Source organism: Lathyrus oleraceus, chromosome 3, assembly GCF_024323335.1.
Source record: "Lathyrus oleraceus cultivar Zhongwan6 chromosome 3, CAAS_Psat_ZW6_1.0, whole genome shotgun sequence".
Lineage (NCBI taxonomy): Eukaryota > Viridiplantae > Streptophyta > Magnoliopsida > Fabales > Fabaceae > Lathyrus > Lathyrus oleraceus.
In genome coordinates, this window is record NC_066581.1 from 256,766,648 (window position 1) to 256,783,315 (window position 16,668).

A 16,668-nucleotide genomic window follows, 5' to 3' on the forward strand; every position below is an offset into this window, starting at 1 on the left:
TTGACTACAAGATCCCAAAGATCAATATCGTAGCCAAGAAAGAAACTTTGTATTATGTCTTTCCAGTAGTCAAATATTTCACCATAAAAAATAGGTGGTTTAGCACTGTAATAATCTCTATCATTATTATTAACAACGTTAGCAGTGTTAGCGGAAACCAATGTTTCTCACACAACTGGATCACTACTGAACACTGTGACGTGTTGATAAAACTAATATCATAATCAGAACCGGAGCTCTGATTCCAATTGAAGGTGTGAAAAACAAAAGAAATGGGGGGGGGGGTGAATTGGGTTTTACAAGCAAAAGCTTTTTCCAAAATAAAAACACCACTAAGAAGTCTAATAATGAAGAGATAAAAACACAGATATTTTTATCCTGGTTCGCTTGAAACTCAAAGCTAATCCAATCCACCCGCCAAGGTGATCTGCCTTATAAACAAGGACTTAATCCACTATAATCAACATATTACAATAAACACAAAGAATATCCTTCTTTGTCTTCTCAAGGATCCAACTAAACCTTAGTCTCCACAAGGACTCACAAAGAACAACTTTCTTTGTCTTCTCAAGGATAACCTCCTTAAGGAATCAAACAAATAGTTTGAATAATAGTTTGTGTGTCACAATATGCTTCTACACAAGCAAATTTTTACACAATTGAATAACAAACACTTAAAGAAAACTGTATATAAAGAATGATATCTTTTCACAAAGAAAAATAGCTTGTCAAAATACTTCTGCAGAATCAGCGTTTTCTTCAAGTCTCCAATGCATGCTTATATAGTGTGAGCATGTGACCGTTGGAGAGCAAAATAGGGAAAACTCCATAAGCAGTTGTCCACTGATGGATGAGAAAGGAATGATACCACGTACTATCCTTTTGCCCATAAATTCAGTGACAGGTGTGATGTATAGTACTGTCATTGCCCACAAAATCAGATAGTGGAAAGGTTGTTCGATTTGTGTTATATACTATTTGATCACGTTTCCATTTGATCTTATCTTCAGATTCATTGGCTTCTGATGAAAGATGATTGAAACATGAAGTGAAGAAGTAGAGAGCTAGATTCAGAGACTTCAGAACCTTGGGTCAGAACCTTGACAACGCCAGTCGTCTGGCTTGAGTTCTTCAGTATCTTCAGAGTCTTCAGAATCCTCAATAAGAACCTTGATAACTTCAATTGTCTGTCTTGAGATCTTCAGAATCTTCAGAGTCTTTAGAATCCAGTAAGAAACCTGATAACTTCAATCGTCTATCTTGAGATCTTCAGAACTTTAGAGTCTTCAGAATCCTTAGTCAAAACCTTGATAACTTCAATCGTCTGTCTTGAGATCTTCAGAATCTTCAACTATAAAACACAACTTCAGAAGCTTGCCTTTCTTCAGAAGTTTGGTGATCAAAGTCACGTCCAGAAGCAAAAACTGAGAGAACATTGCAGCAACAATAGAGAGTCTCCTTAGAAGCTTCTGATGGGTGAAATAACACAAAATCAGAAAGAACATTGCATCAACAATATTGACGTCTTTCAGAACTTCTAATTGTAGCACAAAAGCGGATTTGGAACACAAAGTTCAGAAACTGATGATGTTGCACATCATATGATCAGAATTAGAACTGGTTGTTAAAGCTACACAATAACGAACCATTAGGGTACCAAAATTGTTCTCACACAAATACAACATTGTTATCATCAAAACTCAAGGTATAGATGCATAACCAAATCTTGTTCTAACACTCACTCGTTGAAGTGAGAAATCAGAGCCCCGTAGTTCATGGTACAAAATGTTTATTTGTTTTGTTGATTTTATACCTTGAAAAGGGATTTTCTGAGTGATGCCATAAGGCTCAAACAAAAGGTTTGATGAGTTAACATTGATTTTAGGTTTTAAAAAGATAGTGTTCTTGACTTCGGATTACACTAAAGATTATGGATAAAGGTGAATATTTCAAACTACCAAGCCAAGTGTCTCATGTCCAAAATATTCAGAATGAGGGTAGGAAATCTCCATTCTCATTCCTTCTCCACCACTTAAGGTTCGTGGTATACAACCCTAATCATATTTTATGGTGTTTTGAATTTGATTTGAGAAAGGCCACTTGACATTGAATCAAGGGTTTTTGATTGATTTTTTATGAAATGGTGAGAGATTAAGAAAGAGATGGGGAAAATGAATTGAGATACTCGACGTTGGATCAAGTACTAGCGTTGCTTTGTGTGGTTTTATTTAGAAAACACTTGACGTTAGGTCAAGTGTGCCTTTTGTCTTTTGAAAAGTTTTGTTTTATCACTTGCTTTTATCTTTTTAGTTAGCATGCATGATGAACTAATAAAAGAAATACACCTAGACTATTACATGTTCATGGGATGGAGGGACATTCGACCCACAATGGAGGGATGAAACTATTACAACATGAATGGAAAATGGAAGTGAATTAAACAATTACAAACTATGTACCATGCCTAAAACATACAAGTGGAATGGTACTTTACACAATACAAGTCAATTGAATGGGTTAGAGGCAATGACTAGTTAGAAGTGCGCTTGAAGCTCAAGTCACATGTGGAAACAAAACAACAAATGGGGTTAGTATGAGATCAAGTCAAATGAGAATATTACAACAAGTGTAAACATATTCAAAGATCCATATCAATTCAAATGGAAATGGATTAATCAATGACAAGTAATCAAAGATCTATCATGTGATCATGGCAAATAAAATTAGGCATACAAAGCATTCATCACCTAAATTGAAATGGGATTTTTAATTTATTCAATATGATCACAAACTAAATGAATCCATTAAATGGACAATTAAAGTGAATATTAATTCTAAGGACTAAAGTCTACCTAAACATGAATTAGGGATTCAAATTAGCCAAAGGGAAATCTAACAATCCAAATCACAACTTCATCTAATGAACATGATCATGACAATCATAATATAATATGATATACGGATCGAAATGGAAAATTAACCTAAAACTGAATTATGGTGAAAGTCTACAATTAACCATATTCATCAAATACACAAAAACGAAGTCAATATCAACAATCCCTAATTTCTAATTTCATCAAATCTACGAATTAAATCTGGAAAAAAAAAGAAATCAAAATCTAGATGATGACTACTAATTTCTAAATCTAATTAAACTACAATTAACCATGACTTAATCTACTAAACACAAAAATATTAATCCTAATATTTCTGAAACAACTATGAATTAACCTAATCACAATCTATATTAACAAAATAACATCCATATTAATCAAAGAAAAAATTAAAAATAAACTAATTAAGATTAAGAGATAGGTTAATGGACGATTAAGAAACTAAACCAAGATTATGTTGAGCTATGGGGTGGCGAATAGATTGGAGGTGTATGGAAAGAATTGCACTTGGGCCAAGAGAAATGCTTGAGCCAAAGGCCCAAGCTCCACATATTCAACAACAACCGGGTTTTACCCATCCAAAAAGTCATCCGCGGTATCAAGGAAAACCACATCAAATTCAAAGGAGAAACTCAAATCAAATGCAGAGCAAAAGACTCACCCTCGATGCTGTCAGTGGCCGCACGAGCAAACGCCAATCCGTGTTGTCGCGCTCCGTCGTCGATGATTCATATGCTTTTGGTTGTGTTTATGAAGACGTACGTTTCTCCGTGTTCGTGCCTGGTTGATCAAGACGATGATGAAGATTGAGGACGACTTTCGATCCGTGCCCTGCGTTTTTGAGATGAAGAGTGAATGAGAGTTCCGGTATGCCTCTATTTCAAAATTCCTTCGATTTTTCTCTTCTCCATCTTTTACTAGATGTAGCTTTTTTTCTTGTGATATTGTTGCTCTGTTGTTGAGCTTCTTCTTCCCCTTGTTTCTCGTTTCTCTCCTTCTGTTTGAGCTTGATTGAGGAGTTTTAGTTATGGAGTTAGAGGTTTGAGGGAGTTTTGAAGCAGTTAGGTTCTCTGTTTTTTTTTGAAGTTGGAGAGAGTTGTGAGGGAAGGTTTGAGTTATAGAGGTTGGTTCTGTTATGTGTGATGGAGGGTGAAGAAGTGTGAGAGTTTCTTGGCAGGGTTCTATTATGGAATTGGAGGAGGATGAAGAAGTGTGAGGGAAGTGAGGGTGAAGGTGTTTGATGGTTCTGTTGAGGGAGTTATAGGAGGTTGGAGAAGTTAGTTATGAAGAGAGTTCAATTTCATTTTCTGTTATCTTTTGCAGGGTTCTGGTATTATCAGTTAGAATTGCTTTCATTCAGTTATAGGGAGATTGGAAATCGGTTACAGGTAGCTAGAGAGTCTGTTAGAAATTTTCTGTGAGTTTTCTCTTGTGAAATTCTGTTGTGAATGCTGAATGTATGCAAGCTGCTGCTACTGTTAGGATGATAGGTTTGATTGAAATGGCTTGGCAACAAAAATGTTGATGCTTTAATGAAATTTTGATGTGTGATGCATTGCATGCTAAGCTGATGTTTGCTTTGTATGTTATGTTAACACTTGAAATTAATTGGCCTGCTGGTTGAGCTTGGTTCAGTTAATGTCATTGTAAGTCTACAAATGAATATGCTTGAAATGTTATGCATAAATTTTATGTGTGAATGCATTATTGTGAAATGTATGCTAGCTGGTGCAGGGTTATGTTAGATGAATCAATTAAATGCATAACTATTGTTGTTTAGTAGTTAGTTTGTAATGCATATGTTGGTATGTAATGTTAACATGGATGATGGATAGGGCTGCTAGCATGCTTTGTAGTATGTGACTGCCATGAGATGTTTGGTATGAATAGAAATGCTAGCTTGCTTGTTTGTTAGTATGTGAATATATTGCTGAGTGATTGGAAATGTGGGCTCGCTAGCATGAATTGTTATGCTTGTTACGATGATAGTTTGCATTGTTTTTCATGATTATGCAATGAGGCTATTTTGTAATGATTGTTATTGCTTGTGAAAATATGAATGTTTGATGTGTCATGTGTGGTTAATGTTAATGATGGAATATGCTATGTTACTTGGAAATGTGGTTAATGTTAATGATGGAATATGCTATGTTACTTGGAAATGTGTATGGTTATGTTTTTATTATGAATGGTGATTGATGAATGTATTATGATAAAATACATGATAATGCATTGCTTGGAATGGTTTTGTAGGGTATGCAAAAGTGCGGATTTGAATTGAACAAGGCCTAAGCATGAAGACACATGAGAACATGGTGAATGCAGTATTAAAAGCAAATGGATCCTTGAAGATTCAAAAAGATGACTGGGTGGAGAAGCAATGCAAGAAATAGGGTTTAGGATGGTAAAAGTAGACAGTTGACTTTGGTCAACTGGTTGACCAAAAAGTCAATAGTTGACCAAAAGTCAACTTAGGTAAAAAAAATGTATTTTTTTTGGATGAAATGATATGTAATGACTTATAATGTATTGTAATGGTACTTTGCAATGCTATATTAATATTTCCTTTGAAATGAATGGACTTGGGTTGAATCATGAAATGAATTTGATTGAAAATGAATTTGAATTTGAATAACACATGACTTAATAATGAATGAAATAGACCTTAAATTGAAGTATGCACCACAAGACCCTTAGACCAAATGAATAATGTCATGCCATGAATTGAATCAAGTGGATCTTGTAATACCATTGAACTAGACTTGAACTAATGAACATCAATCAAGCAAAAGATCATGAACATGTAAAACCTTGAATGAATTCTTAATCAAGCCAATGAATCCTTCATAATGGACCAAATGAATCATATGTACCTTAAACTTAGATACACACACAATGGATGATAGTGCCACAATCAACAACTACGGTTTTAGGGACTTGAATGATCATGATGATACTTGCAATCCAACATCCCTGAATTAATGCCATGTGTGATAAAGACCCTTGAATCCATGATTTTATGCTTTCCTTAATGTGAATGGAATGTACATGATACTATGGGTATGTATATGAGATGAATGTTTATCAGGATATGCAAACGATTAGGGTTGGTGACCTAGATGAACATTGTGAAGGATAAGGTGAATTTTTGGGTATGACACCTGCTAATAATAATGTTATATAGGGACACAACATTGAGAATTAGATATCTTACTTGGATACTCTTCGCATGGTCTTTACTGCTAAAGGTGGTCATTATGGGCAGATGCCCTAGCACTTGTACATGCTCTCCAGAGAATCCTACTAAAGTACCTTTGACCGGGAGTAACTCGGTGGTATCAAAATTCATTCTTTTGAATGCATCCCAATATAAGATATCTTTTTAGCTTTTGGGGTCTATCAAGACTATTTTTATGCTCCAATCACAGATATGTACTTTAATCACCATGGGATCGTTTTCGTGAGCCAACACTCCTTCTGAGTCATTTCTAGAGAAACTGATCACAATCGAGTCCTCTTTCCCCCCTGACGGCGAATTTTCTTCAATGTGCATTACTAGCCGAGCATACCTTTTCCTAGCCGAGCTAGTTTCTCCTCCTCCCTCAAATACCACTACTATTGTATTCAGCGTATGACATGCTATCCTGGCTTCACAGACTTCTTATGTACTTTTTCCTTTCTTTTGTGCAGGATTTTCCGAATTTGGGACCTCTCAAGGAGGACTTCTTTTTCTGGGTTGACCTCCCACTTCTTTAACATACGACAATAGCCAACCTCTCTGAATTAATACCTCAATTTCTTTTTTCAGCTGATGACAATTTTCTCTATGGTGTCCTTGAAGTCTATGGTATACACACCATGCACTTTCGTCTTTTCCCATCACAATATGCACCCCTTTTGGGACTACCGAACTAGGGAGAAACTTGAGGTGATAGACCTCATTTAAGATATCTTCTTGCCTAGCATTTAATGGCGTGTACTCCTTCTATTTTTCGAACGGTCTCTGGGATGGTCTTGCTATTGGCCGATCTCTGGGTCCCGACTTAAAGTATTCCTTCCTATGTCCAACCCCTTCTTCCTTGGTCCGCACTTTCTCTTTTGCATCTCGGGATATTTTTTTCATGTTAATTTTTTCTCCTTTGGTGTAACATTCCGCTCAGGTGATAACCTCATCCATGTTAGACGCTTATTTTTATGCTAAAGATTCGTTAAACTATCCGACCTTAAGGTCGTGCTGAAATGATCCGACAAACATTTCTTGATTCAGATGAGATAACTTAAATATTTATTTATTGAATCTTGATATATACTCTCGGAGAGACTCTATGTGCCTTTGTCAAACGTTAAACATGCTGGTAGTCAACACTTTCCTATGCTTACTTGCCGAAAAGTGTTGCACCATCTTCTTGGTCAAGTCTTGGTAGTTGATGATCGAGAACCGGGGTAGAATCATATACCACTTTAAAGCTCCCTCCTTAAAGGTCCTGACCATGAGCTTACATTTAAGTGAATCAGAAGCCCCTATTATGTCCATTTGATTATTAATGGCAATAATATGCTCCTGTGGATCAACCTTACCATTGGAAGACACTAACGATGGTGGCTTGAAGTTCTCTGGGATCTGGTCATCCCAGATAGCTTCAGATAAAGTTTGAGAGTCCAGAGACTCCTCCTCTGTATCCTCATCTTGAAGACTTTGTGTTTGCAATACTTGGACACTGTCTTGCAAAGCTTCATTTTGCTGACGAAGATCTTCTACCACCGTGAGCAATTGAGTTATATCTGGCGGTGAGGGTGGGTCATTTAGATTGGGAGTTGATCTTGACAATGTCCGACCGAAGTATTAACGCATTGATGATGGTTTTGTGTGGCCTAGGCAAGTTTTATCGAGTCCCCACGGTGGGCTCCAAATGTTCTTGCTAAAAATGAGAGCCTAAAATGAGTGGTTGGAATGTCTGTTATATGAGTTTGTCTCGTTTTTTTCATGCCTTATACCTACTAATATTCTCCTATTTATAGGTCTTCTTCTCGCCTTTCCTGACTCTCCATATCCTCCATAAATTCTTCTGTCAATAACGTCTTTCGCCCCTTATAATTTCCTTTTAACGTCTATCTCTTCAATAATTATAACTCCCTTCCATAATGTATCATATTGTAATTGTCTCTTGTGACCTTTCAAATGGCATCCTAGCTTTGTCATCGAATCCTACTTGTTATCATTGGATCATTCTTGACTTATGAGAAGTTGTCTCTACCTTGCTTATCCGGATATCCCGACTAGCTTCCAAGTAGAAGATCTGATGCCTTAGTCAGATTCTGATTAGTGGATGACAATCCAACTATCCGACATGTTAACCCTACCATACTCAGTCATCTTTAAAACTCGGTCTCAAAGAGATCATGTGCTCAAGTAGGCTTCGTCGATCTCATACCTAGGTTGGTCAACTAATTTTCCGGGATGTAGACTTCTAATTAGTTTGAGAATGGTCTTTAGAAAGGTAGGTCCAGGTCTTTAGACCTCTTTCTAGGGTGATCCTTGGATCGCGAATATCCCTCTAAAGATTATATTCCATATGTTTTTTTACTATTTCTAGAGTTCATGATGGGTCTATGGGAGCGATAGGTAGGTGGTGTTGGGTGTTAATATGGAAGTAAAAAAACGGTCTAGATGGGGTGAATAGACCCAAATTAAAATTCAACCGCCATTTTCCAAAATCATAGTGTTTTCAAAAATGAGTTGCGAGCGGAAGGTTTAACGCGAAAATTAGAATTATACAATTTGTTTTTAAAGTAAAATCATAATGCATTACGCATGAATTGATTCAATTACGTAATACACAAGAAGTGTTTACACAATGGTTCAATCGATGGAGTTCCAAGTTTAATTTTTTTAGTTTATTAATCACAAAACTAGCTTAACCAATTATCCAATTCCAACAAAACCTAATGTTTATGTAATAAATCGCTATCAAAGATATAATGATATAGTACGGTGGAATTGAAAAACCTAAGCATGCAATCACTACGAAATTAAATGCAAGATTTATAGTGAGAGATAGGCGTGTGTGTATGTGTGTGTATGTGTGTGTGTGTGTGTGTGTGTGTGTGTGTGAGAGAGAGAGAGAGAGAGAGAGAGAGAGAGAGAGAGAGATGACACTGAGATTTATAGTGCTTCAACGTGCGTCCTCGCTTTACCTACGTGAAATCTTCAATGGTTTCCCATTGGAGCCTGTATAATTCCTTGTTATTTGACAAATATTTCCAAGATTTCATACAATTACCAATCCATAATACAACTAAGACAATAAATCTCCTATTTGGATCTTGACTTGTATACAACACACTTGGCAAATTCTTCCATGTAATCATTACTCGAATTATGTTTCTTGAATCTTCTAATAACACCAATTATGCTATAAGCCTTCACTTATAGCTATCAACCCCTTGATACTACTGATTCCTTGAGCGATGAAATTGTCCGCAGATCTGAGAAGAACTATGCCTTATTTGTAGTCTTCCACACAGTCACTACTAAGGAAATTCTGAAGAGAATAACCTACTCCTTTTTAATGGATTTTGTCACCACCATTGACAATCACCTCAATCTTGCTAACAATCTGAAAAACGCAACAAGATCCCCAAGAACGATTAGTTTCAAGTACACGTCTCCTTTAGTCATTTATAGAACTCTCGTTATCAAGATCTGAACTCAATTAAAGTTAAAGATGCAGAAATTTTGTCGCAAGACTTTGAACACTCAAAATAGAGGAAATTGATTTTTCACTAAATCACACTGAAAATTATGATCAGAATGATAAATGTTATAATTAGAAATGATGACAAAAAGCTTTTATATATTCTTGATATTAAGCCCAGAAAATGGTTGAAAAAGTCAATTAGATTCGAATCAAAAGCAATCTATGATTTGAATAAAATGAGCAAGTGTAGTGAAATTAAAAGAAAAATAGAATTTTGAAAAGCTGCCAGTTGATTTGAATCAGGCAAAAGGTGATTCGAATCAAATGCCACGTGATTCGAATCATGTGTAAACATTGATTCGAATCAAATGCCATAACCCTGACATTGAATTTGTTGAAAAAGTCAATGATTTGAATCAAGTTCAAAGTTTGATTTGAATCAAATAAAACAGATTGTCCACCATAAAAATGATTCGGATCTTGTGTAAATATTGATTTGAATCAGATGACTCGGTTTCACTTTTGTCTAATTTGATTAGAATAAAAAATTCAGTGTAAAACCGAATGATTCAAATCAATCTTGTAAAATCTGAAATTTTTAAAGGCACTTTGAGATTTTACTTTGAAAAAAACTTTAACCAAAGACACAAAATATTTTCATTCCACTAACATATGCTATTGATCAAGGAACATCATGATCAAGATCAAATATAACCAATGGTTTATGCATGCTAAAAAAGAATATTTTTAAACTTGATTCTGAGAAGTGAAATCATGAAGGAGACTCAACGAATCTCAATAAAATCAAAGATGAAGGTGATAAGACAAGCAACAAAGTAACCATATATAGATGCCCCCTCTAAGAGCTGTAGGGACATGCAACTACAATCTCCCCTTTTTGGATGCTTTGCAAGCTTTCACTTGGAATTGATTCGACTTTTGAGTATAACGTGTACACCCCCTGAAACATTTCACACAAACTACTCACACCATAAAAACGCATAAAATAGTTCTAGACTCATTACAACTTCTCCCCCTTTGACAACATCAAAAGAGATAGATTGAAATGTGTCTAAAACCAAGAAAACAACCACTAACTGATAATTCCAATGAACATAAGATCTAAACAGCTAAGAAACATATACAACAATGATTTCTAGAAAGATTTATAGCAGAATTATTGTCAATCTTCAATGTCACTGTGTCACACATTTCATTGTTCGGTTCTTGTATCAAATTAATCAACCACACCTCTTGACAGGAACACAATGATGCTGAAATGTACTCATATTCATAATATGATAGCGCCATAACCGATTCCTTCCTTGAGCACCAACAAATTAGTGCTTCTCCATGCATGAAGTTGTACCATGCGGTTGACTTCCCATCATCTTTATCACAAGACCACTATGAGTTAGTGTATCCAAGTAATTTTCATCTTCTTCCCTTATTAAATGTTGGAAATAATATGCCACAATCAATTGATCCTTTGATGTACGTCCGAATTCTTTTGACTACTCCTAAATGTGACCGTTTTGGTTTATCCTTAAGTCGTATCACAATTCCCACATTGTATACTAGGTTTAGTCTTGTGTTTCACACATGCCTCAATCACCCAATGACCCTTCTATGTTGTGTTTGATCAATTTCTTTTTTCATCATCTTCTTTTGATAGTTATAGTATTGGTTCTGCGTGTGTTATGACAACATTATATTGTTCCATTTCAATTTTTCTCAAAATTTCAAGTGCACACCTCTTTTGATGCATAAACAGTCATTTGCTAGTCTTTTGAAACTCAATACCAAGGAGTATGCAATATGGTCATGATTTGTCATCTCAAACTCTTTCATTAGATCTCTCTTAAATTCACCAATGTAGTCTTCATTACTTCTTGTGATAATTAGGTCATCAAAATAAAGACATAGAGTGATCACACATTTACTTGTATATTTCTTGACATACACTCTATTTAGATACACACTTGTTGAATCCTAGATCCTTTAAAAAGCCATCAATCCTCTTATCCCAAACCCTAGGTGCTTGCTATAGCTCATACAATATTTTATCAGTTTGTAGACTTATAATTCTTGATTTTTTGCAACAAAAATAGGAGTCTGTGCTACATACACTTCTTCTTCTAAGGGACAATTTATAAATGCTGATTTGACATCTATTTTATAGATGGACCAGTTATTGTTATTTTCAATTGCAACAACTAGTCTAATGATCTCAGTTCTGGTCATTGGAGCAAACACTTCCTCAAAGTCCACATGTTCTCTTTTCAAAAAACCATATGCTACTAGTCTGGCTATGTGCTTAATCACTTCTCCTTTGGGATTCAATTTTATTTTAAACACTCATTTTCCATGTCTAAGATCAACTAGCTCTCATTTCTTGTTCCTTTCAATTGAATCCAACGATTCTTTCATTGCACATATTCATTTTAAATCACTCAATTCTTCTTATATGTTCACAGGCTCAGATTCAATAATTATTGCACAATGGACAAGGTCACCACTATCAATTACATCATTATCAGGGAACAATTCACAGTCTTGTAGTCTGGCAGGAATGAGTTTTGACCTTGTTGATCTCCACATATTTTCTTAAACTTGCACTTCTTATGTTGCTTTAACTCATGAAATGTGACTCTTACTATATTTTTTTTTGTGGAGTTTTTTTCTCCAAATTCCATTCCTTTAACTCACCAACTATCACATTTCTACTGATCACTCTGGCACTATTGACATGATCATATAGTATGTATCCACTAGTTAAGTGATACCCTGCAAGTATAATTTGGCATGCTTTATCATCAAGTTTTCTTCTCAACTGATCAGTGACATGTCTATAGGCAACTGATCCAAACACCCTTAAATAATTCACACTAGGTTTAGTTCTAGACAAAGATTCCCTTGGAGTGATGTTTCTCAACTTATTAGTTGGGAACCTATTAAGCAATTGTGTACTAGTAAACACAGCTTCTCCCAAAAACTTTTTTGGCAAGTGTTTACCTTTCATCCTTCTTCTTACCATATTCATGATTGACTTATTCTTCCTTTCAGAAATTCCATTTTTATGAGGGGTATAAGATGACACTACTTCATGAATTATTCCTTCTTGATCATAGAAGAAACCAAAATCATTTGAGGCATATTCACTTGCACCATCTTTCCTTAATGATTTGATTTTGTGACCACTTGGTCTCTTTAACATGTACTTGAATCTTTGGAAAACTTCTAGCACTTCATGTTCTTCTTAATCATGTATGTCCATAATTTTCTACTGAAATCATCAATAAAGTGACAAAGTATTTGTTACCTCTAACTGAATCCACTTTCATAGTTCCACATACATCAAAGTACACCACCTCAATTTAACACTTTGTTTTGCTTCCTGTATATTTACTAAAATTGCATTTATGTTGTTTAGCATGCACACACTCTTCACACACATCAGATGGTATATGTATCTATGGTAATCTTGAGACCATGACATTTCTTTACATAGAATTGAGATCTTTGAAGCTGAGATGTCCAAGTTTGTAGTACCAAATCCATTCCTCTCTACTAGCAACTCTTGCCAAGCACCTATGCTCAAACACATTGACGCCGATCTTGAAGGTTCTATTCTTTGACATGGTAGCCTCTAGAATCAAAACTCTATTTGAGTCTAGAACTTTCAAAATCTTTTCTTTCATGTAAATCTTGTAATTCTTTTCAAGAAATTGACCTATTCTAAAAATATTACATTTGATTCTTAGAATGTATAACACACATGTAAAATAAAAAAATGCTAACCATTCTTTCTTTTGATTGATACATCACCAATTCCTCCTGCTAGAGTGTTATTCTCAGGAAATTTCACATTGTTCTTCATAGCTTGATTAATTTTTATAAACCAATCCTTTCTTCCAGTCATGTGAGTTGAGCACCTTGAGTCAATGTACCATTGATTACCTCATTATACTTCTTCTTTGGTAGTCACAATCAAGATTGTGTTTTAATAATCATTTTCTTGCCTTGTATATTTTGTTTCATCTTCTTGTGAATCCTTCTTCTTAGCATATCATTCATCAGCAAAACATCTATACTTGTGACAGTTGTAACATTACTCTTGTCAAACTTCTTGCCTTCATTTTGTTTATAGCTCCCACCACCTATGCAACCATTATTGGATCAACCATGATTGTTGTTACTACTTTCACATTTTTGAATTGTTTACTTGTTGAGATTTTGAGAATAACTACCACCTATATTGTGGTAATTTCCTCTGCCTCTATTCACATGTCATTTTCCTTTCTTTTCTTATCTTTGTTGAAGTGTACTTGTTATGCAGCTTCTGCTTTTGTCTTATCATTGTTTCTTTCATCCATTCTTTGTTCATATGCTTTAAGAGAATTCTACAATTCTTCTTTGCTCATACTTCACAGATCTTTGGATTCTTCTATTGCCACAACAATATTATCAAATATTGGTGTTAGAGATATTAGGATTTTTCCAACCACATTTTTCTCACTGATTAATTCTCCATAGATTTTGATTTGATTCACCAATCTTGTGATTCTTGTTACGAAGTCATTGATAATTTATTTCTCGTCCATTTGAATCAATTTCAGATGTCTTTTGTGATTCACAATCTCCATCCTTCTTAGAATTATCTGCATCATCAGATTGATGTATCATATACAAAGCCTTAAACTCATTAGTTTTGGCTTCCTTGTGCGCAACCTTCTATCTATTTGTTGCATCATCACCAATTGAATAAACACCATTCTTGATCACTTCAAAAATATCTTGGTAATCAAACACCACTTTCATTTGCTTGCACCATTTATCATAATTCTTCGCATCTAGAATTGAAAGATTTTTAGGAATTCATTCATTTGAAATTGAAACAATCGTACACTAGAATGAGATCCCGAACCAGGCTCATAATGCCAAATATTATAACAAAAATCAGCCTTGCACACACAAATTGGTCACACTTTGAGAGAGAGAAAGGAGAGAACATAACGAATGAATTGTGTTGAAGTTAGTTTCTCTCTCACTACTTGCATTATGAATGGTATATGACTATATGTCATGGTTTGTTACAAATTTGTACACACCACCTAACTAACGGCTAAAAACAGAAAAATAACAAACCAAATCTCTAAAACTCTTAATTAATATAACCAATTTGCTTGTTATGCAAGTTACACTTCAACAACCATACTTAAATTAAAACTCGCAACAGTTTTATGGCTAATGTCCACACTGTAGTTGCTTGTGACAGCTGCTAGTACTAGTTGAAGTTGATCCCATAATATGCACTCCTGCCAAACTGAAACACTGCTACTATAAGAAAAATGTGCTTAGAAGTTAGAATCCTAACCAAATTTAATCTTGACAAAGAGTACAACTCATTGAATCTGGTGCGGTAAAACATTTCTACAAATATGTCACCCCTCCCACTGGTGCCAGCATTGCCTATATATTGCACAATTAAGAGGTCATTTTGTTAAATTGTGCATCAATTAGCTAGTTTAAACTTTCTAAACACCCTGTTAACAAAGTAGTACTCTGTTACTATTTTCTTGTTGTTAATTTACTGTTCTATTTACTGTGTGTCTTTATAAAGTTTCATATAAGCAAGCTTTGAATCTAATTAACCTATGAACAATGAGTCTGACAGGGACGAATATCCATGAAATTTAATGTAAAGGGTGTCAACAATCAAAATATTTTTCTATAAATATATAGAATGATTAAAAATTGAAAATGAAGAATGCGATGAAACGACGGTGATGATGATGATACATATTCAACATTCACGATACCAGTAAAAGTATTATCCTTACCAAAATACCATATATTCAACACCACGACACGCCATATCACAATAAATCTGGAAAACTTTTTCCAAGTGTTGAAGATAGAGCTCAAGATTGGAACAGAAGACAATATATCATCAAAGAAAACGATTATTGTCTTCCTCAGTGTCTAAATATCTAGTTCATGGTGGCTTGAAACGTTGCAGGCGCGTTACACAGCCCAAAAGGCATCACGCACATATTCATAATGATGGTCGAGCTTGATGAACCCGGTTGGCAACAACTAATTCATCTAATAATTGGGAAAACGGTCACGAATAGTGATGGCATTCAAGGCATGATAATCAACCCACATTCGCCATGTGCCGTCCTTCTTTTGTAATAATAAAATAACGGGGGAAGAGCTCTGGAATTCGAGGGTCAGTGTGAGGCGTGGAAGGCAAAATGAGGGTTTAATTGATTGGTTCATAAACCTTAAGTGAGAAAAATTGGGCCTCACAATCAGTACATATTTCTGCACTTGCACATGCATCACTACCTTCTACAAAATTTGTTTCTTTTAACATTATGTTTTAAAATATGTTAATTCATTTAGTATTTTTATTGATTTAATATGGAATAATAATTATACAACTATATTCTTAAATGGGCATATTTATGATTTTTTTTCTTTTTTATTCATAATAAAGAAGATTTATTATATTAATAAGATATCACAAATGAATTATCACCTTGAATACCATACCAATTATATTTTGATAACAATATTTAGTTATTGTGACATTAAATTATCTAAACGATTCTATCCTTTTATACTTCTTTCAATCACGAAACCTAATATATAATCAATGTTGGACTAACATATTTTGAAATTTGAGGAAAAACTAAAAACGAAATCTTTTATATAAATAATATTTTATTTAATTAATATATTTTTAATTAAAAATTTTATAATATAAAATTATTTATTAAGTTATTGTACTAAACTTTGTTTAATATTTTTTTAATTAATAATGAAAAAAAAGCCATCAAAATCTTACCATTTAAAACTACTAGCAAGACTCGTGCAAGTGCAGGCAGAAAGTTAACATTGTTACCTTCGGAAATTTTTCGGAGATACATTTTCGAAATAAATTTATCCATAAAATCGGGATGTGATTTAAAAATAAATGAATTGTGTGTATTTGGTACGTCCAGAGATGCATCTTCGGAGTCTGGGGTCATTTTTTAAAATTCGCATGGTGCAGTAGAAACATATAG

General features: G+C 34.5%; 1 long non-coding RNA gene across 1 annotated transcript; it reads left to right on the top strand.

Annotated features, from left to right (window-relative positions):
• The first annotated feature begins 3,473 nt into the window (after positions 1 to 3,473).
• Positions 3,474 to 5,471, top strand: LOC127126732 (uncharacterized). Its single transcript, XR_007805079.1, has 2 exons — positions 3,474 to 3,761; positions 5,148 to 5,471. It is a non-coding gene; the product is annotated as an uncharacterized LOC127126732 (long non-coding RNA).
• The last annotated feature ends 11,197 nt before the right edge of the window (positions 5,472 to 16,668 follow it).